At 40.6% G+C, this 25,655-nt stretch overlaps 1 protein-coding gene across 3 annotated transcripts in view; it reads left to right on the top strand.

Moving 5' to 3' along the window:
• The window catches only part of LOC144013980 (metabotropic glutamate receptor 7-like), a 159,791-nt gene that overhangs the window by 35,309 nt on the left and 98,827 nt on the right, over nt 1-25,655 (top strand). The window contains exon 1 of one of the 3 annotated variants that reach the window (XM_077513430.1): nt 2,939-3,059. The exons of 1 other annotated variant lie outside the window; for it this stretch is intronic. The gene's annotated coding sequence lies outside the window, so the exon portion shown is untranslated. Of the gene's footprint in view, nt 1-2,938; nt 3,070-25,655 lie in introns of those variants that run through there. One more of the 3 variants, XM_077513429.1, reaches the window with a different exon arrangement.

The following is a 25,655-nucleotide window of genomic DNA, read 5'->3' as shown; positions in this document are numbered from 1 at the left end:
GGCCCTACTACTGCTAGCTTAATGCTACATACAAAGGAAGACACCATTCACATGCTAACGATTAGCGTCCATCGTCACGGTTTTAGAAGACAGATTTTTTTAAGAAAGTGAGGGATTTGTATTATTTGTGTATTGTGTGTTTATAGCGTTGAATATTTTCACATTATGGCCTCTAATATCACAAGGTTTAACGTCAGATTGCATAGTTGTTATTTGTTTCCTGGTTCAAGTCAAATCAATAGCTGGATAAGTGGTTTATGTTGGGGTAAACCTTTAAACTCTGTACTCAACTTTGTTGGGCTAACCAGTCGAATGTGACCGAAGGAATGAGGATCGAGGTGAAGCGCGATATGGTCGCATCTCAGGTTTGAGGACACCCTGAGGGAGTCTCTATGAGTCAATGCAATGTCATCTTACGTGTCAAGACACATTGGTGGTGTGTGGGTGTGTGCGTGTGTGTGGTCCTAGGGGTCTAAACGTCACACTCACATTGCACTTGCCTTTTCCCGGTAATTGTGCACAGTTGGCGACACAGCACACCTTTTTTATTTGGAGAAACAGGATGCAGAGAGGTTACGATTTGAAGTGCTACAGTGTGAAGTACGTAAAAACAGAAATAAGCCAAACGCACTAAAACGCATTGATCGCAGCCAGAAGGCTCGGGACAGCTAAAAGATGCACTTTGTAGATTTTATCTGAAGGTTGTGTTAGTCTAAAGGTTTGTGCTTCAATATTGCTTCTGGAGAATAAGAATCGTCAGCATCAGCTCAAGCTTGGCTTGGGATTAGCATCTGCTGCATCTGCATTTTACTCAAATATTCTCTCACTAGTTAAGATTCACATGGATTCATAATTTCAGATAAAGATCTGCTGCACATACTTCAGTTTTTATTTATCCTCACATATTGTCACTAGAGCAGTGCTTCTCAATTATTTTCTCTTACCCCCAAGGAAGAAGAAAATATTTGCCCCCCAGCTATCTGCCACAATTATAAATAACATCATTTGTCTAGAAAATTGATGTAAGAACACCTGCACATAATATTGTATCGTTATTTAACCATCCATCCATCCATCCATCCATCCATCCATCCATCCATCCATCCATCCATCCATCCATCCATCATCTACCGCTTATCCGAGATCGGGTCCCAGGAGCAGGGAAGCCCAGACTTCCCTCTCCCCAGCCACTTCAACCAGCTCATCCGGAGGGATCCCAAGGCGTTCCCCAGGCCAACCGATCTTCATCCCAATCGTTTCGCACAAGGCTGTGAACCGCTCCAGTGAGAGTTGGAGATCACAGCTTTATGAAGCCAACAGCACCACATCATCTGTATAGTTATTTAATGTTAAGGAAAACTCATAGAAATGAGGTGTAACTTTTGTCAAATGGTTTTTGATTGATTTGGAGTGATAAATGATCTTGAATGGTAGTGGTGAAAATGCATACATTGTATGATGTTCATTAAGATGGAATTCGGTGAGATGATATTGTTGAAAATGTGTAACATGTCAGTAAATTTTTGGTATGTGGGAATTGACTGAATTTTGAGTAGGAACGATATTGGATTTTGAATTACAACAATACGAACCTTTCTCTAAACTCTAACCCAAACCCATCCCCTCGACAATAGTGATTATAGTGGTACTTCTACTTACTAAAGTGATTGATTGGTTCTGGAAAAAAAGTTCTTAAGGAGAAAATTTTGTAAGTAGAGACGCATTTTCCATGTAAATGACCTAATCCGTACCAAGCCTCCCAAAATTCAGAGATAAATGTTTTTTTTATACATGTTACAATTAGGGGCGGCACGGTAGTCGAGTGGTTAGCACGTCCGCTTCCCAGTTCTGAGGTCTCCGGTTCGAGTCCAGGCTCGGACCTTCCTGGGTGGAGTTTGCATGTTCTCCCCGTGCCCGCGTGGGTCTTCTCCGGGTACTCCGGTCTCCTCCCACATTCCAAAGACATGCATGGCAGGTTAATTGGGCGCTCCGAATTGTCCCTAGGTGTGCTTGTGCGTGTGTGTGGATGGTTGTTCGTCTCCGTGTGCCCTGCGATTGGTTGGCAACCAGTCCAGGGTGTCCCCCGCCTACTGCCCAGAGTCAGCTGAGATAGGCGCCAGCAGCCCCCGCGATCCTTGTGAGGAATAAGCGGTCAAGAAAATGGATGGATGGATGTTACAATTAGATTATTGCACAATAAATGAGAGTTGTGCATAATGTAAAAAACAAAGAATAGAGTAAAGAATAAAAATGATGGTCATTTACCTTTTTAACTGCTGTCCTCATCGTTTTTTGCCCTCTTTGGTTCATGTTCTCTCTCAGAAGTGTTTTTGCCTGGTGTTTTGTAAAGAACTGATTCAAGGATGTTTTTTTTTTTTTTTTTTTTAAATCTTATTTATTTATTTATTATTTACTCATTCACGCTTACATCATGTAAGCCGCAGGTGGAGAAGTGAACCCACGCCATCCGACACCGAAGGCAAGTGACGGTTCCACTCCTCCACCTGGAGCACTTGTTTTTGTTTTTTTGTTTTTTTTTTACCAATCCTTCAAAAATGTCCAAGGCAAACATCATCATAGTGAGCGATCGCCCGAGTGGTGACGACTTTTTCTGGGTGATTATTTTCAATAAATTCCGAAACTTAATGGCAAGGGATCTTTTTCCAAAAAAGGCCCGTCTCGTCGCAATTAAAAATTTACTGTGCAACGTAGCCTTCATCAATCACCAATTGTTTTAATTTTTGCACAAATTTGTTGACCTCATGGCCCGAGGGGCGAATGACAAGGACGCTACATAGACACATTCTCTAAATCTATTTTATATCTATGGTCAAATACGTACAGGTCCCTCTTAGCCAATGGGATGCCAGGAAGATGCCAGTAATAGCCAATGGCATAGCGGCTGTAAGCATGTTGCGTTCAGGAAACACTGGGAGCTGCGAGTAGCAGCCCGTACTGTATTTTTACCTTTCGTATCCTGAAACTTCTTTCGTAACAAGAGGCAACATTTTCCTGTTGAAGAATTTCATAACTTGAGAATTTCGTATGAAGGGACGTTCGTAAGTAGAGGTACCACTGTAATTTTGTTGGTCAAAAATGTGCAATATTTAGGGAATATTGTGGCTTTTTTGCTATTTGGGAATTGAGAGAATGTTGAAAATTGATCCAAAGGTGAATTGAATGAGTTGAACAGTTTGAATGGGAGTCAATGTCTCATTGGAAATGAATGGGTATTTCTGGGGTGAAAAATGTTGAATTGTGCGAATACTGTGAATATTTGGAATGAGAAGAAGCAAACTGGAGCATATTGTAGTTGGAATTGTCTGGAAATACTGTAAATGAGAGCGTTACTTCCACCTACTGTAGTGGATGTGCAATTATTCCTTATTCCTGTATGCCAGGTCAAATATGTACCTCGATGCATCTGCAATCACATGTATGAAACACTGTTTTTCACTTGCGTTATTCCTGGCTCATTCCTGTTTCATCTGGTTGGTATGAGGTTAATTGTGTGCTTTGGCATCTGTTGCACGTCTCTGCCTTGTGGCTCTGAAATACTTGTCAGTGTGCAGCCTCCTGAAAGTTGTGCGAGTAGAAGAGATGCGAAATGAGTGTGCTGGGAAAACACATTGCACATTAATCTCCTCGGCCCATTAGTCAAGACAGTCTGATAAATCATGATCTCGGGCAGAATGAGAATGCATTTACACGCAGCAGCTTCATATAGAGTGTCCACTTCAGGCTATTCAGTATACGGCATCGGACAAAAGCTTCTTCTGTCAACCGAGAAGACAATATCCCTTTGTTCTGGCCCTGCAGAGGCGCAGACGTGTTGCCGAGGCAACCAACAGGTCAGATGCCTCGATGATGCACGACAGCAGAGCGGAGAGCCCACAGGTGGTTGGGTCATGAAGGGATGCGGGATCACTCATCAGAGTGGCCCGTCGGGTTTGAGGAGAGCCATAGAGAGACGCTAATGAGCTTGACTTCACGGGTTTTTGCCAATTTTACAAAGCTCTGCTGCAGGCGTCATCATTCAAGAGAGCGCGATGCCGTATTACCTTTTTTTAATGTTTCAAGTCAATGCAGCAGCAGAAACGCTGTACCTCTTTTTTCCACTATTAAAGCTCCATACAAGTGTGCTTGACTGAGCTATTCATCAAAAGGCGGCTCTGGCAACGTCTGCGCCGGGCTTTGGTAACACGATACCAGCACTTACATTGAACCATACAGACATAATTGCAAGATAATAATTGCCTGATGGAACGTTTTTGTCTGAAAAAGAAAAATACCACATGCCCTTTTCCGCCCTCCATAAATCAGTTTTGTTTTTTCTTTTTCAAAATCTGTACAAGGACATCTAAATGAACGAGTAACGTGCAAGCATTCAGTGGGAATTTGAAAGCTGGTTTTCATTTTCTAATCATTGCTTTGATTAAGCCTTTAGTGCTGTTTGTCACGGACGTGCTCGCGATGTTGCGGAGGCACGAGGTGGAGGACCCAAGTGCAGCGAGGCAAGACGGGAATTGGAGTAATCTCCAAAATTATATCGCTATTTACAAAAAGGCAAGCATGGAAGAAAAAACAAGATTCAAGGTTAAAAATGAAACAAAATTACATTTAATTAAATCATAAATAAATTAATTCGAGTAACATTTGCAGAATTTTTTTCTTTTGCTGTGGTCTACTTGAGTTGCTTTTGGTCTTCATGCCTCAAAAAGCTGATTTTTGAAATGTGGGAGTAAGCGGAGATGGCTGGAGCCTGCATTCGAACCTCAAGCCTCAAAATTGCGAGGCAGATGGGATTACCACTCCCGCACTGTGCAGCTACTACTGACTCGCATAGTGATGCTAAATTCTGATAAAAGTGGAGGTGAATATACATATTTGGAATTTGGTGATTTAGAAAAAAAATGTGAATTTTGTGAGATGGAGTAATAAATGAGATGACTTGAATTATCTTCATGTTGAAGTTGGAATAGTTTGAATTATTCAAGTAACATTGAAAGAAGAGTGAATGTAAGAAAATGGATTTTGTTTTGGTGTTAAAGAAAGGGAATTCCTAATATGTACTTTTGGCAATTTGAAAATTGTTTGTCAGGTGAATTGAATATTCGTAATGATTCAAATTTCAAATGGGAACTATCTGAATCTGTTATTTAGAATGCGCCCCTGGAAATGAATGTCAAAGAACTATTAAGGGAAATTCAGCCTCAGGTGGATTGAATGGGGAATTTTTAGGTGAAAAATGTTGAATTATGGCAAAACCGTGATTTTTTGGAATACAAAAAATGGAAGACCCCATGGTGTGAATTTTTGGAATATGCTGAAATTGGAATGATGTGAAACGGTTGAATTATGTGGAAGTAGAAACGCTTCAAAAAACTGTGAGGAATTAAAAAAAAATAGTAACAAATCTTGCATATCACACAATGATGCAAAATGTTTGTTTGGTGCCAGCTTTAAGATTCAACATATTTTTTCCTCAATCCAGCTGCATTTCAAGCTTACAGTATAAAACCTGTCCGATTATCTCTATATTTTTCCTCAAGCATGGCGCAACAGTTGCCTCATATCAAGACGGTTCGGCTTGTGTGGCCTTCAGGTCGGAACCTCCCACAGTCAAAAACATGCACATGTACTGACAGATGGTCAGTCCATGGAGGAAGTTCTCTCGATCTCAGCTTCACTGTGACCCTGAACAGGATAAGAGGATGGATGATGCCTTGCAAGACACTTGGATCGATACATGTAGCGTTTGCAGTTGACTCGACTCTGTGTATATAGAGCTGCCTTCAAAAATCAGAAATGTTTCTTTTTTTTTTTCTTTTACTCAGACATCTAATTCAAAGCTTGTTAAAGAAAACTTTGCTTTTAGTGGCCTGATAATGTGGGAGCTAAAAGACACCACTTTACAATCGATTTGATTTTTAGCTGTAATTAAAGTAGTTATGTTTGAATATGATTGTGACAAGCAAATCACTGAGTCATAGTCAGATATGTAATCATAACAATTACGTTTTCATCCCGCTAGGTTTCTTTGTATCTACTTAGCCAGAAATTGTGAGAGTTTTTATTCTTAATTGGCAATGAGGGACACTTTTTATCAATAGCATTTGTCCTTTAAAAATAGTGACTGATGAGTTATCTTGCCAGAAAACCTCCCACTCTCCAACAGCAAACCACGCACGTATTCCCGACACACCATATGGTTTAAATAAGCATCTAATCGGCCATGTTCAACCACTGCAGTATGGGGTATATGCCACGGAAGAGGCGGGACTGTTTTTAATAAACTGGTGTGCAAAATCACGTCCCGCCTCTTGCGTGGCATATAATCCATTAGTGTAAGATGACAGATGACTTTATGATAAGTGCATGTATGCTGAAAGCACATGTGTCATTCTACAGCAGAAAACTTTGATTGGTCTCTCCACGTTTTTGACACTTAACTACTGGTTCTTCCCATTTAACAAGAAAGTTCCACATCTCTGCCATTAAAAATGCATTAGTTAGAACATTCAAATCACCTAAAAACTATTGTCAACGTTCTAAAATAATTTTTCAACATTAAAATGTCCAAATTTAAACATATTGTGCATTATTTCTCCCTCCAACATGTCTTGACTGATTCATTCCAACCAACTATTTTCCACATTCAAAAAATTCCACAATTTCCACATGATGACGTACTGTAACTGATTCAAACTGTCAGCTCACACAATATTCTCCATATTATAAAAATCCGCACATTCCCAAAATTCCAAGTGAAAATGTCCACATTTAGACATTTTCTACGTTATTCTCTTCAGTGTTTCTTGAGTGATTCAGACAATTCCAACCACAAAATTCAGTGTTTCCCGGGTTCCAAAAATTCATTTTTCACTTGAAGATTCAACAATTTCCACATTAATTAACCGATTCAAAATATTCCAACAAAAATATTTTCCACATTCCCAAAATTCCACATTTTTCAACTTAAAATTGTAACATTTAGGCATTTCTGCATTATTCCCTTTACCATTTCTTGACTAATTCAGACTATTCCAACCACACAATAGACGATTTTCCAGATTCTAAAAATTCCACATTTTTCACTCTAAAATTACAATTTCCACATTAATTGACCAATTAAAAACATTCCAGCTACAAACTAGTTTACACATTCCAAAGTTCCACATTTTCTAAGTTAAAATTAACAGATTTAGACATTTTATATATGATCCCTTCAACATCATTCCATCCGCAAAATATTTCCCACATCCCAAATACACATTCTCCAAATTCCACATTTTTACTCAGGAATGATCAATGTTTTCCACATTAAAATTCACACATTTACACATTGTACATGATTTCCTCCTCCTTCAAAGTACTTCACCAATTCAGACCATTCCAACTACAAAACATTTTCCACATTCCATAAGTTCCAATTCCCAAAGTTCCGCTACTATTCCACATTTGAATTCCACAGCATTTCGCTTCAGCTTTTCAACAATCACAGATAATCTGTACAGAAATGCTGTCATCTAAATTATATGGGCTTTAACATTTTCGACAGAGAGTTTCAGTGCAGCTCTCCAGGTGGTCTCCTGATGCATCAGGTGGAGGCTTTTGCGAGCCACGTCGTGTTTGCATGAATATTACTTTCTAAAAATGGAATAGCACCATGTGATCCTCGCTCGTGCTTGTTCATCAGCAACAGATTTCAGGTGATAAGTAAGAGAATATTTGGATGTAAAAACACTGCAGAATTGAAATAGATGAAATACTTGAGCGGCGTCATTTGAAATGCTGCTTCATGTTGTCACTGTCAGTTGAGCTAATAGTATAAAAACACGTGGTTGTCGCAGTTGAAAACAGATTTACTTAATGAAGTGTCCGGCGAGAGTACGTACTGTATATCAGACGGCAAAATTTATCTAAGAGAGACCTAGGTTGCTTGTAGATGTGGAACCGTAGGTTTATTGGCACCACACCATTAATTTGAGCATCAACTCATTAGCTACAAATAATTGACAATAAATTTCCTTTAGCGATTCGGACCTGTTTCCCGGTAGGACTTTTATATCCCCATGAGTCACCCGCAGCAGCCGGAAATCTCCTGACAGCACTTGCTTGGCCTCAGTGTAGACACAAGAGAGAAAAGGTGAACGCCGCTGCCGTCGAAAAATCTATCGCCGACATCCCGGGTTGTGTGCAGCCACCAACGGCCTCCGCCCTCCACCGTTGCAATCTTTTGGATTACAGAGCGTCTGTGTGAGGGAGCACGAGTGCAGCCACGCTGAGGGAGGACGAATTTGCTTGAAGGCTACAGCATATTGTGGCGCTAAGTGCAGGATGATTTGTATGAAACCGGCGGCACTGAAAGCGTTTGCGCTAGTCTATGCATGTGCGCATCCATTGATTTGTCTCCTTTTCAATTGGAACTCCTTATAAATGCACAGCTTTTCATCTCATTGGTCTCATGTCAGTTATCCAATGTGCTGATGTGCGTGACACCTTAAATTCCAGCTGTTGCTGCTGCTGCACAAATTCTTCTTCACACATCTTGTGAGGATAATGCAGTCAAATTTCTCACAGACCACTCCTTTAAAAATGCAGTCATTTTCAACAAATGTTTTTCTCTTCTTGATACACAGAAGCGCAGTAAATTGGGATTTGTTTTCAAAGCTTTGTGCTCATGAAAATGCAGCTATAGTGTAAAAGAAGTTATATTATTTCCTGAATCAGCACATATGACCTGAAAGGGCATCAAGGAGCAGAGGAAATGGGATATCTAAAATAGTACCTGTCATGATCCGTCTCCAATTACAGTAGCAACGTTATAGAATTTCTCCAAAAAATGAAAAAATGTCAAAATGAAAAGTCTGGTTGGAAGGCCACCTTCAATCTGAGTACAAGGCAGGAAGAATTTTGAAAACCGGATGAAGTATTCTGCAGAAATGGAGCTTTTTTTGTGTGGGCGGAAAATGGCCTTACTGAGGAATGCTTTTGTGTGATTTCGCCTTTAGAAGAAAAAAAATAAAACGGCTTCAAATTAGTGTCAAACAGCATAACTTCATGATTTCTCAACATTCTCCTCGATTATTTCTTCTACTCAGGAAGCATCCTTCTCCGATTAGCTGACAAGTTTCAGTTAAAAATATCCGGCAGTTTTTCAGGCAGGCAAAATTTAATGTCAGTTATTAAATGATGACACTTGCCCTAAAAACGCAAGGTTACTAGCGCAGATGGAAGATTATTATTGATGAGGAAAGCAATGTAAACAGAAGAATCGGCTATGTACGTAAGCAATCAATTTTTTTTCGGGTGAATTTCTATATGGGAGATTTTGGAAGAATTGTTAATTTCATGTTTGTTTGTTTGTTGTTTGTTTGTTTTAACAAAGAAAATCCCCTAAAGATGGCGGTCACTTGTCACATTGCTACTTAGAGTGGTGCCTTTGAGATACGAGATTACCACGTTTGTAACTCAAAACATTTACTTTCAAATCATTGTTCCTCATTGAGAAGAATGGAAATATCATTAATCCATTCCAGCACTCGCGACCCCCACAAAATATGTTAAATACCACTTTGATATTGTACTAAATAATAATAATAATAATAATAATAATTAAAGCTGTCAAACGATTAATTTTTTTTCATCAACATCTTAGAATTTTGATTCATCACGATTAATTGCTTAATTAAAAAGGCTTTTTTATCAACATTTTTTGACGGACAAATTTAAAAAGCACTTGTTATGTGTTAATTTTTTTCGACATTTAATGTTATGAGGACGTCTTCAAAAGTTTTTATCCACTGCACACGCTCATCCTCCTCTTTTTCTAATCAGTTAATTACTTGCATAATTTAAAATGTAAAAAAAAAAATATCCCCAATAGTTTGAAATGAACAAATATTCTGAATGTCATACACAAATATTTATTAAATGCTTTATGTAGTTATGCTTATTTCTCAAACACAACCTGTGCTACCTTTATCGTAACCACTGTCAGTCTAAAGGATCATCTGCGCTCCAAAATTAATAGTGATTATTATTATTTTCTATTTTGAGCTCTTAAAAAAAAAAAAAAAAAAATATATATATATATATATATATATATATATATATATATATATATATATATATATATATATATATATATATTGTGATTCATCTGCGTTAATGCATGATTAATGCGATAATTTTTTGTGATTAATTTATTAGTTAATGCTTTAACTTTGACAGCACTATTAATAATAATATCATTAAATGGAATGTAAAGAATTAAACTTTTTTTGCATAACTACGCAATACTTCATTTCAATTCATTTTGCTGCTATTTCTGGTATCGCGTCTTGGCCACCACCAGGGGACAGTATAATACCGACATGCAGACACAAACGAAGAATATTTTCACTCAGTGACTCAGTAAGATGCTTTAATATGAATCTTTTTTTGTACAGGAAAAAGGACATATGCCTGTCAACCATTTGCATTCAAATATTTGTTGCTTTCAGGGTTCTAAAGCAGCAACTATCGGTATTTGTTCATTGTAAATTGGCACTAGGCTAGCTGGGCCTTTTTCGGCCAGTGGTATTTGGTTTTAAAGACACAAGGTGTATTCTCTTTATGTGTACTTCAATTGGGAGTGACATTCAACACCTTGAGTCTCATTTTGAATGAATTGTTCTCTATTTGCCCAAATGCTGCACCCAGCGACGGCTCGTATTTCGAAACATATTTGTACGTCTGGTCACTGGAAACTCGAGGCAGCACCGTGCATGGCAATTGGTTATCAGGAACAGGCTGAGAGGTAAGCCGGGATTGAGGAGGAGCGCCTGCATTCTCTGCACCATTAGGGGAGAAATGGGCCTGGCCACGAGGCTCTGTGGAGTGTGATGGGAGAGATGGGCGATGGAGGAGAGCGAATCATTGGGATGCAGGTCAGAGTGTTGCAGGTGCACCACTGATAATGAATGTGTCAGACCTTCCATGCTCCAGGTGTAGGTGGGAGGAAAAAAACGTGCATCCATGCTCGCTCTTTGGTGAACGATGTATCATCGTCAGATTACAAGTAGACAGTGCAATGTGTGGCAAAGCATATAGATAAAGATGTGACGCACATACACAACTGAAGTGACGTCATACACATTGTGATGCAAATGATTTCCCTCTAACATTCAGCAAACAAAATTGCATCTGGCTCTTTGTTATTTTATATTTCACTGAGAAAGTAGAATTTTTAAGGAATATGCTGGTGACACCGACATAAATGAAGACCCTGAAGTTCGGTTGCAGCCTGTTTAATTATCGTCATGAGCATGTGGTGAAAACTTCATTTACAGAAATAACATCAATCAATTATTTATAACAACAGTTTGATGAAAATAGGCATGCATAAAGTTTAATAAAACAAAACTGACGGCATTCCTGCCTGAGAATTCAAAGTGGATGGCAGCGGATAACATTTCTATACTACTTGGTGAAGGCGGACATTTTCTATCATGGCAAAAGCCACAGATTTGCATACGAATGGACTGTCAATGCTGCTTATTGACTATTGCCATTGGGAGAAGTGAAGCCAGCGGTGGCCATCTTACGTTGCCACTCACTAAGGCCACCTAACTTGAATACATTGATTTCTCCGTGGCGTTTTCACTGTGTATTACATAATAGTCTGGGAGAAGCACTGCAAGTACACCATTGCTATGAAAAATACTTTTAATTTTCTCTAAAGCTATATCTCCGGGTGCTACTCAAAGATTCGTCTATATGTTGTCACATGTAAAGCCCTTCAGGGAAAAAAAAACATGCTGTGGAATGTAAACCTAACCTCTGTGAAGTCAATATTCATGATATTGATGATATACACTCTGAATGGTTGATGCAAACAGTGAAGTTTGCTCTTTGCCAGGCTCTCCATGTTGGGATCCTTGCGTAAAACACGCACTGATAACTGTTTTCATTGAAAAAAAATAAGTTGTCAATAAAAATGGCAATGTAAGATGGCTGCCCTCTGGCTTCAACTGCAAGTGTCCTATTGACAGTTCTAGTAAGATATAACGGTCTGATTCAAATGATCAGCTAATCAGCAAGCTCTGCATGGAGCCTGATAACGATCATCACCTGTGTTAGCTGAAGGAGACATGGGAAACAGGTTGGATAGGGTCCCCGAGGACCAGGGTTGAGAACCACTGATATATTAGCCCGTGGCGCAAGCTAGCAAAATGGAAGTGCGTCATCGGAAACCGGAAGTGTGTTTATACTTTTCCTTTAAACATACATAAAATCGTTGATTAGCCATCCTAAAAATTAATAAACCGTTTTTAATAGCATGGAAATATTATTAACCTTATTTATTTATTTTTTTATAGCTATGAACGTATTCATATAGAAAAAAATTAAAGACAACACAGTGAACAAAAATAAAGTCATCTTGCAGACAACTAAAATCGCTGGCGAGAAGTCTAGTGCACTTTGCAGCACGGAAAAATCAATACAGCCATTTGTAATGTGAGATCTTGTGCATCTAAAGGAAAACATTTGCTAACACTTAGTCATAAAGCTGTGGGCTACGCTTTCTTCCTAGCATGGGTTGAGCTCCTGTCATACCTGGTGTGAGCGCACAACGCAGTCGGGGTGTTCAAGGCTCTTCTGGTCTCTGCGGGGACTCGCTTTGTGCGCGTGATAAAAGGCGCTTTCCAAAGCAGCAGCTAAAATTGCCTCCTTGCTACATAATCACTCTCAAGAGTGACAAAATGAAAGCTTGGCTATCATGCCCACCTGAAACTTCAAGTCACAGTCCCATTTGTAGGAACGACGTACTAGCACCCTCACGCCGCTGGTACAATCTGTCCTCCAGTCAAACTCGACTCGTTGGGTGTTGGGAAAAACAATTCTTTCTTTGAAATAGCAACGGAGTTGAAATAGCAGTCTGTTTACCAGATGGAAAGATCGAGGTCAGCCATGCTCCCTTTGTGAGCTATCCACACTTTCCTCCCACGCTTCGGCTCGACTCTACTCCGTGGCTCTCCTGGTCAAATATCGGATTTGTGAGTCATACCTTGCTTCATGGAGAAACATGCCAGCCGGCCGTAAATACACATTGGCGGGGCAACCTCGCAGGAGCTCAGCCCGGCACCGAGCACTGGAGCGGCCCAAGGGAAAGGCTTGGAATGAGACGGTATGCGAGGGAGCTGACAGGCGAAAAAGACAAGTGGGCAGAAAGATGGAGACAGTGCAAAGTCGCGTTCGATAAAAGATTACGCAAGCCTAACTTTTTGTCACGCAACACAAAGCCAGCTCGCGAGTGTAGGCAACTCTAAAGGCAGATTGTTTTGTGATTCCTGGTTGGGTGGAAGATGCCGCCGCAAGCCGCAAATCTCAGTAATCGCAATTCAAATCTTGCTAGGATTGAGGCTTGAAAACAACTCGCAGACGCCGGGCTCTGATTGGCACACAGTAGCCGCAATGGCGAGCAAATTGTTGACATTGGAACCGTTTGAGTACTCACTCATCAACACCAGAGTGCTCCTTGAGCAATCCGTGTCCAACCTATCAAGTTGCGGACGACCCATTGTTCACCTCAGAAATTGATTGCCGCTCTAATTGCTACTATTCAATCAACTACAGCGGCGCCTTGAGATACTCGTGGCTCAACTAACCGATGATTTGCTTTGGTGAGATACAAACGCTATGTGCTGGCAGGGAACGCAACATAACTTACTTGACAACAGGCAACCCTTTAGCGGGTATTGTGAGCATATCTTCAAAATAGAGTTTTTTTTGGCCACTCCCAGTTGAAATTTTCTGTCAAAGTAAACACACAGAAATATATGTCTGTTTGAAAGAACCCCATATCTTTGTCTTTTAAATCTTTTATAGGACCTACTAGAGGTGTGCAAAATTTCCGATTCTTAGATTATTCACGATTCGGCCGTGCAACAATCGAGAACGATTCACAAATGTCCAAATTCCGATTATATAAATATGCCAAGGGAAGCGAAACGAGCGAAAAGTACGCGGAACTGAAACGCAGTAGCGCGCGCGGTCTTCGGGACGCTTTTTGGGACGGACCGAGAGTACACATCCACAACTCACGCCTCGAGATTCAAAACAACAACAAGCATGGCTAAGCTGACCAACCCACCTCTTCGTGAGATCAGACCTGCTCCGAAAAGGCAAACAACTTCAGGCGGAAGTATCAGCTAGCTGGCTGCAGTGCGTCGGTTAGCGTTCTACAGGGCGCCGCGCAGTGATACGAACGAACGAACAGAAAAGTAGTGGCTGGCGGTAATGGCGTCTGACTTTATTCAGAAAAGAGTATTGTGGTGGAAATGTATCACGCTTTTGAAAACAAATAGTTTTTAGAAGAAAAACGCTTTATTTCCGAGACCCCAGCCAGCTTGCTGGACTATTTTCCTCTCGTCCAACGCCGAAGTCAGCGCTGATCGCACACACGGGAGGTGAGGATCAAATTGAGATTCATGTTAAAAAAGCCGAACGATCCCATTAATGTTTACACGTTCATGTTTACACAAGTTAAAAAGCAGAAAAGCACTTGAGGGTTTTTTTTTTTTTTGTACCTCTGAGAAACTTTAATGTTTACATGTTCATCTTTACACAACTTAAAAAGCAGGAAAGCACTTTTTTTTTTAAGGCATTTGTATTGAAGTAGTAGTTCACATTGTCTTTCATTTATACCTCAGTGCACTTTTGAGTGGATAAAAATAATATATTTTTGCTCGGTGCTATGTTTTATTCTGTTGAAGACTGAATATACTTAAAAGCTGTTGTTACAGAATGAGGACTTGAGTATTTTATTTACTGTTTTGAACTGTTAACTTGATACTGAAATAGTAGTTTATTTAGGCCTGAGAGGACTTTTGTACTATTTTTGTAACTAATGTACGAAACATTAAAAGCGCCAAAATACATTGTTTTTTTTCTGCTGCCTGGGGGGAAATCAATAATCGTTTTATAATCGAATCGTCGCCTCTGAATCGTAATCGCAATCGAATCGTGAGGTGCCCCAAGATTCCCACCTCTAGGACCTACATTGAAATACTAAAATATACTACATTAATGATACTATTCTCAGTTCATATTTCTGGAGAATATTTAGCATTTGATTTGATTTGATCTAAAATTACAAAAAAAAAATAATTCAAATAACGTCAGCAAAAATAGTCTGTAAATATTAGGAACAGGTTAATAGTCTCTTCTCCGGGTACTCCGGTCTCCTCCCACATTCCAAAGACATGCATGGCAGGTTAATTGGGCGCTCCGAATTGTCCCTAGGTGTGCTTGTGAGTGTGGATGGTTGTTCGTCTCTGTGTGCCCTGCGATTGGCTGGCAACCAGTCCAGTGTGTACCCCGCCTAGCCAGCTGAGATAGGCTCCAGCACCCCCCGCGACCCTTGTGAGGAATAAGAGGTCAATGAAACGGATGGATGGATGGATGGATGGATGGATGGATGGATGGATGGATGGATGGATGGATGGGGGTTAATAGTCGATTTAGTGTAATGCTAACAAACAATGCAAAAGATATAGACCTATTAACGAATAGCATCATCCCGCGATCTAATAACTAGGGATGGTTCGATCCAATCCAATCTTGATCGTTAGCAAGTCCGATTCAGGATAAAATGACTGAATCTGTAACAGATTAATTTTATTATTTAAATAAAACCTGTCCAATCTTCCCAAACAATATCATTTATCCACAAATTGACTTTGTGCGACATATCACCGCACAGACGAGCTGTCGCCATGTATGCACATTCCTTCTTCGTTGGTCTTGGCAAGCTCTACTTTGTGTCTGTGCCTTGTCCGCTGTTCCTGAAGAAAGGGGGGGTGTTTGTGAAACGGCTGAAATTCCTGTAGGCCACCACGCCCCTGCCAATGATGTATAGTGACTGCTAGAACTATTGACCAATGCCGTAAACCACGCCCGCATAACCTAGTAAACCAATCAAGACAAAAGGCAACCCTGCGACGGCACATGCGTTTTGTTCTGGACAAACTAAAGCAATCCAGCTCCCTGTAGTGCATTGTATCATTTGCGCGATTATCCAAAGCCAAGAAAAAAATAAAATAAAATAAAATAAAAAAGGTTAAACTTTGTAGTTGATACATGGTTTTATGTATCGATATTGGGATATGAAAAGGCGTATCGATACGATATCGATATATCGATATTTTGAACCCAGCCCTAACTCAAACTACGAAAAATGTCTGCGCTGGATCAAATTTTGTGGAAGACCAAACACACGACCAGTCGAATCCCTCCAAAATGACCAGAAAGTGCTGTCTGCACTAAGCTAATGTTCTCCATTGTTGTTTTTAGCCAAAGGCTAACGATAGCTCCGGGTAGCTAACTGTCCGCACGTTTGTTGACTTACTATTTACTATGAATGCTAACAGAGCAAACTTTGCACACATGACCAGTCGAATCCCTCCAAAATGACCAGAAACTATACGTCTGCAGTATGGTAATGTTCTCCATTGTTGTTTTTAGCCAAAGGCTAACGATAGCTCCGGCTAGCTAACCCTCCACACTTTTGTTGACTTACTATTTACTATAAATTCCAACAGAACATTGAAACTATGAGGCAATATAAATTCATTCTTACCCGGCTTGACAGGAGCAATGTCCAAAAACTTCAGTTTTGCTGACAATTGGTCGAAGTGAGTGAGCCGACTGTCTTTTCCTGACTTCTGTAGCAGCAGACAGCGATGCGTATTTCCTTTTATGTTTGGGCAAAATTGCATGGTGAGGAAGTGAAGATACTAAAAAAATTAAAGCCCCGTTTGCTTGCTTCGAAGAGAAATATCGGCATCCTGAAAATACCTGACCGAGAAATCACAAGGAAGATTTGATAACTTTTGCATCATTGTGAATGCACTTCAGCTCATCTCGACCAGTAAATGTCGGAGGGCGCTGCCTGTCGCATTTAGTGGGCGGGGAGGGGCGTGCCACGGTAAGGTCAATTCAGTGATCTTCACTGGCTGGCAAAAAGTACAAAGTACAAAACCTGCGTATCACCTCTTGCCTTCATATACTAGCAATTATGAGAAAAATCATCTTTCTGTTACATTAAACAAGCCCCATAATTCACACACAGTCGCTTTGTGATTAAATTGAAACGAGATGAACAACATTTTAAGTTGTCATACATTTTTGTTTGGTGGAGATTTTTCCCAAGTGAATGAAGGTTGCGCAACACAGAGCTGAGGTGTCTTGAAAATGCAATCCCCCAGCGATCCATTGACAACAAAGCTGCTGCTTAAAGCCTTAAAGGGACGTTTATGTCAGTGCTGTCGTCGCCCTGTGAGGTTTTATCCAAGCATCTTTTGTGAATGTGACCGAGCTTCTGTGATAAAAGCCCCCCACCCCTCACACAAATACACGCCGAGGCTCTCCTCACTGCCTCTTTGGTGATTCCCATCACAGCAAGCTGTTTGCCAGGATTGGAATTTACCACAGTGAAAACAACGACATCTCCACCTCCCGCAGTTGGTAAATATCAAGTGAATTTGGAATGGTCGTCACGTCTTCCTGTGGGCTGGTCACTCTTTGAATGAAATCCAATGGTTTCTTTGAAAAAGCAGGATGCGACTACATTCAGCCACAAAGGATTTGCATTCCTGCGGCAGCTGGTGGGACCGACTCGAAATACACGCCAGTGCTGCTGATTCGCGTCTGCTGCTTGTGTAAATAACCAAATTCATAATGTTGTGGTTACCAAGAATGGCTACTGGATGGGAAATTGTTTGACAGCATCCGGTATATCAGTTCCCAGAGACACTGTGTGATGGTTTACACTGCCCCCCCCCCCCCAAATGCAATCAACCTGATTAGATGCACATGACAGATTGAAAAGAAGATACAGTAGGAGGGAGAAAAGACCAATGACAGGAGACAGGAGAAGTTGGCTGCTATGAGAGCAAAGCACTGAGGGCAGATTGTGTCGACTTGGGGGGAAACTGGCAGCCCGAAGACCACGCTGGGCAGGAAGTGCATGCTGATCATCTGTGCGGGTGCGTCTGTGCGTAGACTGATGGCGCAGGGGGGAGGGAGCAAAATTAGACTCGTCTCTCTCCAGCTAAGATCAAACACTCATTAACCATTACACAGTGGAATGGCGCCTTGAGATAAGAGTTTAATTTGTTCCTTGACCACGCCTATAACGCAAAATTTAGTTTCAGATCATCTTTCCCTACTGAAATGAAGGGAAGAGACATTAATCTGTTACAGCCTCTCTAAAAAAGGATGATTGGTTCTGGAGAATTAATTATTTTTTTTAGTGTTGGAAAAAAAAGTAACCTTTTTGGGGGGTGTTTTTATGTTATACTGCCTGTGGGAACTCTGGCCGAAAAGCACCTTCAAATTAGAGTAAAAAAAATGTAACTTGATTATTTCTCAACATATCTCTTTGAACCGTGTCTGCTTCACAGAAATCCTATCCTCCGATTGGCTAGCAAGTTTAAGTTATGAATATCTACCGAACTAATAAGCTCATAGGGTTCGTACATTCTGAGGAAGTTGATGCAGGAAAATGACCTCAGGAAAATACCTCATTCCATGTTTTTTGTTTTAGAAAATGTCACAAAGATGGCGGCCACTTGCCACGTTGCTTATAATTTTAGTCTCTCCTCGTAGAAGATAAAAATATATAACTGTATTGTTACTAGGGGTGTGAATTGCCTAGTATCTGACGATTCGATTCGTATCACGATTCAAAGGTCACGATTCGATTCGATAACCGATTAATCCCGATACGAATTTATAAGTCGATTGTTGCGATTTTTTTAAAATTCAAATTGAGGAAATACTAATCAGTAAACTTGTACAGTCTAAGATTTGTATGAAAATGTATTATTTATTTATCTGAAACTTCAATCTTATACAGGTTGTAATCTGTTTCATGTTCAACAGCATTGAAATAAAATATTAAGGCTTAATGTTCCATTAAAATAACATCTTCTATGCTTAAGGTGTGAACCCTAACCTGAAGTAAGACGTTTTGTTGAATATTTTTCCATTAAAAATGGAAGTTTAAAATTCGATTCGGCCGCCTATTGAATTGATTCGAGAATTGCGCGATTGCGTATTATCACGATATATTGCCGAATCAATTTTTTTTAACACCCCTAATTGTTACGTATATTGTATGTCTATATGTTCCCAGGGCTAGACTTGCGCAAAAAAAAAAAAAAAAAAAGTGTTTATTCATAATGTTTCACTTTATCTACTATATATTCAAAATGGATTCGGGTTGGTCCTTCTAAATTGTGGGCCAGTCAGTAAAATGGAAAATAATCATTTAGAGGCACTGCACATGCCCTAAAAGAGGCGGTCCCATCGGGCATCTGCCCTGAATGCCAGATGGCCAGTCCAGCCCTGTCAGTTCCTCTAATAAAATTCAGTTGTAGACTTTTCCTGACTTTTCTTTTGATATTGCTTTCGAGCAGAAACTCTGACAATTGAAGAAAACCAAGCTGTTGCATTTGAGGCAACATTTGTTTTGGAATGAAGGCCAAAAAGTTCAACCATAGTTTCATTAAACTGCAAAACATTTTCCTGCATGCGTTTAAAAGATTTCAAGCGTGTTTGCAAAATGTGTAAGATGCCACCCTACCCTATAGCCCCGACATTTGAAGAAGATGGGAAATTGTTGTCACATGTACTCAGCCTCCAGTCTTTACTTGCCAGAAATTCCTGCAGCTCCTTTGATGTTGCCATCAACCTCTTGGCAGCTCCCTGACCAGTTTTTTTTTTTTTTTTTTCCTTTTTTTGTCTTTTCATGAATTTTGGATGGATGCCCAGCTCTTGGTAATGCCGCTGTTGCGCAATATTTTCTCAACTGGATGATGACTGTCCTCACTGTATTCCGTGTCTTGGAAATTCTTTTGTGCCCTTCTCCCTACGGATAACCGCGAGATCCCTCTCATGCTGCTGAAGCAAGCTCTCTGTAGACCTTGGCTTGTGCTGTAAGATGTGACTACAAAAATGTCAGGGAAAGCCTCCTGGAACATTTGAACTTTATTGGGGGGTAATTTGAGGCATGAGATGTTGACTCCCATTTAACATGAGTTTGAATGGTTAATTGTGAAGACACATCCTCATTCGCAACAGGGTAGGCAACCACATTCCCTCAGTTTTTTTTTTTTTTTTTTTTTTTTGTATTTTTTATTTTTTTTTTCTGCTTGATTTTTCATTTTTCCCTCATTTGAGTTGTACAGGTATTACCTGGCCACAAAATAGCAATTGAACAGGGGTGTGTAGGCTTTTTATATGTACATATCATCCTGATTTTGTGTTGATTAGGGTTAGGGTCAGTTTATATATTGGGCATGTAAGACCAAAAGACAAACAAAACAAAACAAGACAAATTAAATGGAATGGGCGTGTCATTGGGTACTGGTGGAGGCTGCTGATACTACCCACCTATACTTTAAGGCAAAAAATTTTTTTTTAAAAATCTGACATTGGGTAAGTCCTCCTCAGCAGTAGTTAGCGCTTTAGTGTGGCACTTTGACACATCAGTGAATCATCATCTACAACAGAAAGAAAGGTCATTCTTCATATATATATATATATATATATATATATATATATATATATATATATATATATATATGTATATATATATATATGTATATATATATGTATATATATATATATATATATATATATATATATATATATATATATATATTGCCATTCTGTTAAAGGAAATTTTATATGTTAAAAGTATTTTCTGTGAATACTCGGCATTGTTGAGTACTCAGAGTAAATACTCGCACTGGTATCGAACATCACTACTAATCAATCATTCATTTAATTTGAAGCTTACCTTGTTCAGGGTCCGAAGTGAGCTGGAGCCTGTCTCAGATGACTTTGGTCGAAAGGTCCTGGAGTGGTCGCCAGGCAACAAAAGAGTACATGTAGAGACAGACAACCATTTACTTTGTCCCTGAGTTGAAGCTCATGCTGTCTGCACGCAAGTCAGGCAAGTGAGCTACTACGCCATCGGACCTACAAGGCAAACTATTTACAAATGTAAAAATAAAGAATAACAAAGAAAGACATTACATTTACAGTTAGAGGATATCTTCAAAATACTGCAATTAATGTCTTGTAAAAATTATTCTATTGATTTAGCCACACTAAGTTTTGTTTAGGCTCCAGGCAGGTCGGCAGCTAGCGTCCCTGGCTAGCAACTCACAGCTGCCGAGTCAGCATTTAGCATTCGGCTGCTAAACAGACGATGTTAGCAGGCGTCAATGTACATTCGTATAGTATTTTAAAAAAGCTAATTTTGTTGTCTTTGTTTTGCCAAAGTCTTCAGTTGTTCTGTTTGTGTATGCTTTTAGAAGTTGTGCTTTTGGTTGTGTGACACACATTGAGTTGACTTGCATATGAAATGTGCTATGTAAATAAAGTTGCCTCGCCTTTCCATAAGTAAAAATATTCCCAACAACACAGCCACAGTAAAATACAATAGCTTGGGATTTGGGTCACTTGGATGAAAATAGCCAAGCAAACCCCAATTTTGTATTCAGTGGCAAACAGTGCTGTGTAAACGACCCCCGCAGAGAGGCAGAAGTGACTCTGAAAGTCATAGGTTGTGTAAGGGTACAGTGACGAAATGTAGCAAAAGGTAAATTGGAGCGAGAGACACAGATGGGTGAGAAAGGAGGGGGCGAGAGTGACGGAGATGGAGGAGGGAAAGCTGTCAGCTTGTGACACCCTCCCTGCTCAGCCGGCTCCTCCAACGCGTTGGCAGTGCCGCACTCTGGTCCAAAGAGATTACCAAAGCTCAGCCGGAGGTCGCATGTATGGACATAACCATTACCTCTGACCATCTGACCAACAGCTGCTGACTGAATCCAAACTCCCTCATCGACGTCTAACATGCTGCTTAGTACTGTCCTTAGCCGTGGATTTATTATCCAATGCTATCATTTTTTATAGTACACGATATTGACTTGTACTACTTTACAACAGCGCCTCGAATAAATCTTCCTACACACAAAGATGCAATACAATCCATGATAGGCAGGGTGGTAACGCTAATAAAATGCTTTCACAAGATGGCTCCTTGGCAACATTATAAAGATCCTACTTACAGTGTGTATGTGTCATTGTGCGGGTGTCATGAGGACAATCTGTGCAAAAGGCAGCACGGGATTCTCGCAGAACCCCATGCTGTCGTTTTGTCCAAATGCGAAATAAATCCGAGAAGAGAAGCTGACTGGTGACACGAAACGCTCAGAGGCTAATCATGCAGCAAATGAAGGCAAAAAGTGTCCTGCACCGCTGGCTGCATCGTGGAGCTGCTCCAGCTCAGGCGCTTAGGGGAAACATCTCGGTTCCGCCCCCGACAGTTCTGTTGGAACCGTCTTTTGCAATGTTTCTGGTGTATAACGGATCCATGCTAAATGAGAGTCTGCTTTTCTGGGCTGAATTCTTGACATCAGTCACATCGCCAAGACGTCACTGTTTCAAAGGGATTCCACTCTGGTTTTTCCTAAAAAATGTCATCATGTGACGACGAGTGTTACTGACACGCCTCTGGCAGAAAACTACACTCTTCTGAAAATGGAACTCTAAAAAAGTCCTTCTTTGATACAAGCATGTTTGTCGTATTTGTTTCAATCAGGTTGTCGCCATCAGTGGTGTGCATGTTTTGGATGTTTCTCTTCTCCCACACAGCTGGTATATGATCAGCTCATCAGCAAGCCCTGCATAAGCCTGATAATCATCCTGTTGATTGGAATCAGCTTGTGTTGGAAGAGGGAAACCTCCAAAACCTGCAGGACTCCGGCCCTCGAGGACCGAGTTTGCCTACCTTGGGCTAAATGTTTGATGTGGAAATTAGCTATTTCTTAGATGTGAAGGTAGTGAGGTATTTTATGTTCTTTTAACCTTAACTATGGACGATGAATATAACAATTATGATGTCTAATAACATCGTAAATTCACATTTATCATCACAGAAACTGGCCATATTTTCAGACTAGACTGCTTCACTCCAAACGTTCAGAAACTCCGATGTGCCATTTGGTTATTCCGAGTGCTCCCAAAAAGGAAGTGTGTCAGGCAGTACAGGGAAAGGAAACAGTTCAAGCACGAACACACTGAGTAGTTTATAACATAGGCTGTGTTGGGAAATTAATGAGAGGCGTGCGCTGCCTCTCTGAATGTTTCAGAGTGGTGTTAGTGCGTCAGAGTGAATTTTTGAATGTACCCCGTGTGGACGGCAGCAAACACGTTCTGGCTTGACGATCGCGGCCAAAGGTAGAACCCTGGTTGGCTATTGCACCTTTTGCTGCTGTAAATCCTTGTTGTGACATGAGAAAGATGAATGCTGAACTAGCTACACTTCCCACATTCGTTACCATGACTACTCTCCGTCTTCTACTTCCATTTCTTCTACTTTCCTTTGGCGGTTGGCAAATACTTGCGGCATTACCTCCAGTGGAAAGAAGGTGTCGATAATGCAGAGAAAGTCAACACAATTATGGAATGGGGATTTGGGGTGCCAGTCCGAGCTATGATTTTAATATAAACAAGTTGCACCTGTCACGCCGCCACCTGCGTGACAGGCCTTTATTGTCATAGTCATGTTTCCTGTTTTATTTTGATAGTCCTGACTCCACTCTCACCCCAGGTCACTTACCCTTCCTGCAGCCTCACTGATTACCGGTCCACGCCCATGATCACTACCACCTGTTCCTAATCAACCCGGACATAAAAGCCACCTGAATTCTCTCCTCGTGGCCGAAGTGTCACCGTCAGTGCATGGAAGCGTCCACAGTCCTTATGTCCTCGTTCATGTTGCCTAGCGTTGTTGCCTTGTTTTTGTGCCTTTTCCTCCCTTTTGGAGCGCCTTTAGTTACCCCTTTTGCCTTGTGCCCTTTTTCCTCCCTAGCGGAGCGCTTTCTGTTGTCCCCAGTACCTTTTGCCTGTTTTTTCCTCCCTAGTGGAGCGCTTTTTGTTCTCCACTTTTTCCCCTCCCTGTTCTCCTCTCGGTTTGAGAGGAGACCACTGTTGGCCGGAAATAAACCTGCTGCCTTGGTGGCCTACCTTACGCCTGCGTCTGAGTCCTACTTGACCCCGCCTTGTCAGCACCAAAGTGTAAAATGCTGGACCAGCCAAACTCTGGGAAAAACAAACAAACTGTGACTTATAGTCAGAAAATATCGTACTCGTGATTCATCACATTTTCTTTTCTTTTGTTTCTGTATTCTCAAGCGTCTTCCCATAGAGACAGTATGATGGCCCGTTGTTTTAAATCAGTTATTTTTAACCAGGGTTCGAGCAAACCCCAGGCGTTCGTTGAGTCCGTCTCAGGCGTCCGGCAGTGGTCAAGAAATTATTTGTGATGATACGCCCTGCTTAGCCATCATTGGAAGCAGACTACATTGTTTGGCCTATCTGTGCTGTAGGGAATTTGGTGCGCTGAGTAGCAAGCTAGGAGCTGTTGTGATGGTGCGTCGTGTGATTTTATTTTTTGTAATCCCTTCATACTTACTAAAGTGACATGGGAGAAAAAATAAATTGAACAATGGTCTACCGTCCGCCGCCACTCTAGCCAGCTTGCTAGCTCTCCTAGTTCCCGCTCGCACGTCCGGACAAGAAACGTTTTCGTCCGGACAAGAAATTGGCCGGACAAGAAACATATTTAGTTTTTGTTTTTGTTTTTTCTCCCATGTCACTTTTGGGGCTCCGTACATAGTAACTAAATCAAGCACACACACACAAAAAAAAAGTGGTTGGACAAATATTTGCAATATAAATTCACATGTATAGCAGAACATATGGTGTTCCACAGGGTTCAATTCTGGGGCCTCTGCTGTTTTCATTGTATCCATCTCAATTTCTAAAGATGAAGAGTATAAGATTCGATGAAAAGGCTACTAAATCTGTTCATTTTGTTCACCAGTAAACCCTATATCAATGACTTGAATTTGGGAAAAAAAAAAATCATATTTGATTTTTCAATAAAGAAGGGCTCGTTGAATGTGCATAGGAAACTGGTGGGGAAGAAGAACCACTGTTTTAATCCCTTCAGACCTGTCATGACTGGGTCACGCCAGGGTTAAGTTCGGGTCATAACCGTGAGGTCAAGTGTCTGTTTTGAATTGATGTAACCGGCATCTAGTTTCAACTGGTTTTAAGCTATGTGGTGTCAGGAGCTATGTGATATCAAGAATCTTTCATCTCTTTACTGGGTCAACAGCCAATCAGATAATTCACTGTCTATTTAAGCCAAACCGAGACGTGTGCGTTTGTCGGATTATTACCTCTGTTCCTTTGTGCATCTCCACAGCCCAAGGGGCCTTGGCGTCTCGTGATTCTCGAAACTTTCCCACTCTTTCTCATCTCGTCAAGTTTGTTCTACGCATCTCGATGTTATGCAAATAATATAATATAATAATAATAATAATATGCGCTCAGCACATGACAAGACCCACATTTTTCTGATGGGCAATTTTTATTTTTATTTTATTTTTTTACTGATTTGACTTTTTTCCCACATAAGAACGTGGGGAAAAAATTGGGGTTGTCTCATGTTTTTATTTGATGGTTGATGCCAGGCCATATTATGGCTGTAACGTGTTGTAGCCCAACAGCTTATATGTAACATT

Source organism: Festucalex cinctus, chromosome 2 (assembly GCF_051991245.1).
Source record: "Festucalex cinctus isolate MCC-2025b chromosome 2, RoL_Fcin_1.0, whole genome shotgun sequence".
Classification (NCBI taxonomy): Eukaryota; Metazoa; Chordata; class Actinopteri; order Syngnathiformes; family Syngnathidae; genus Festucalex; species Festucalex cinctus.
The sequence above is the reverse complement of the archived record's forward strand: the minus strand, read 5'-3'. Positions and strand labels throughout refer to the sequence as shown.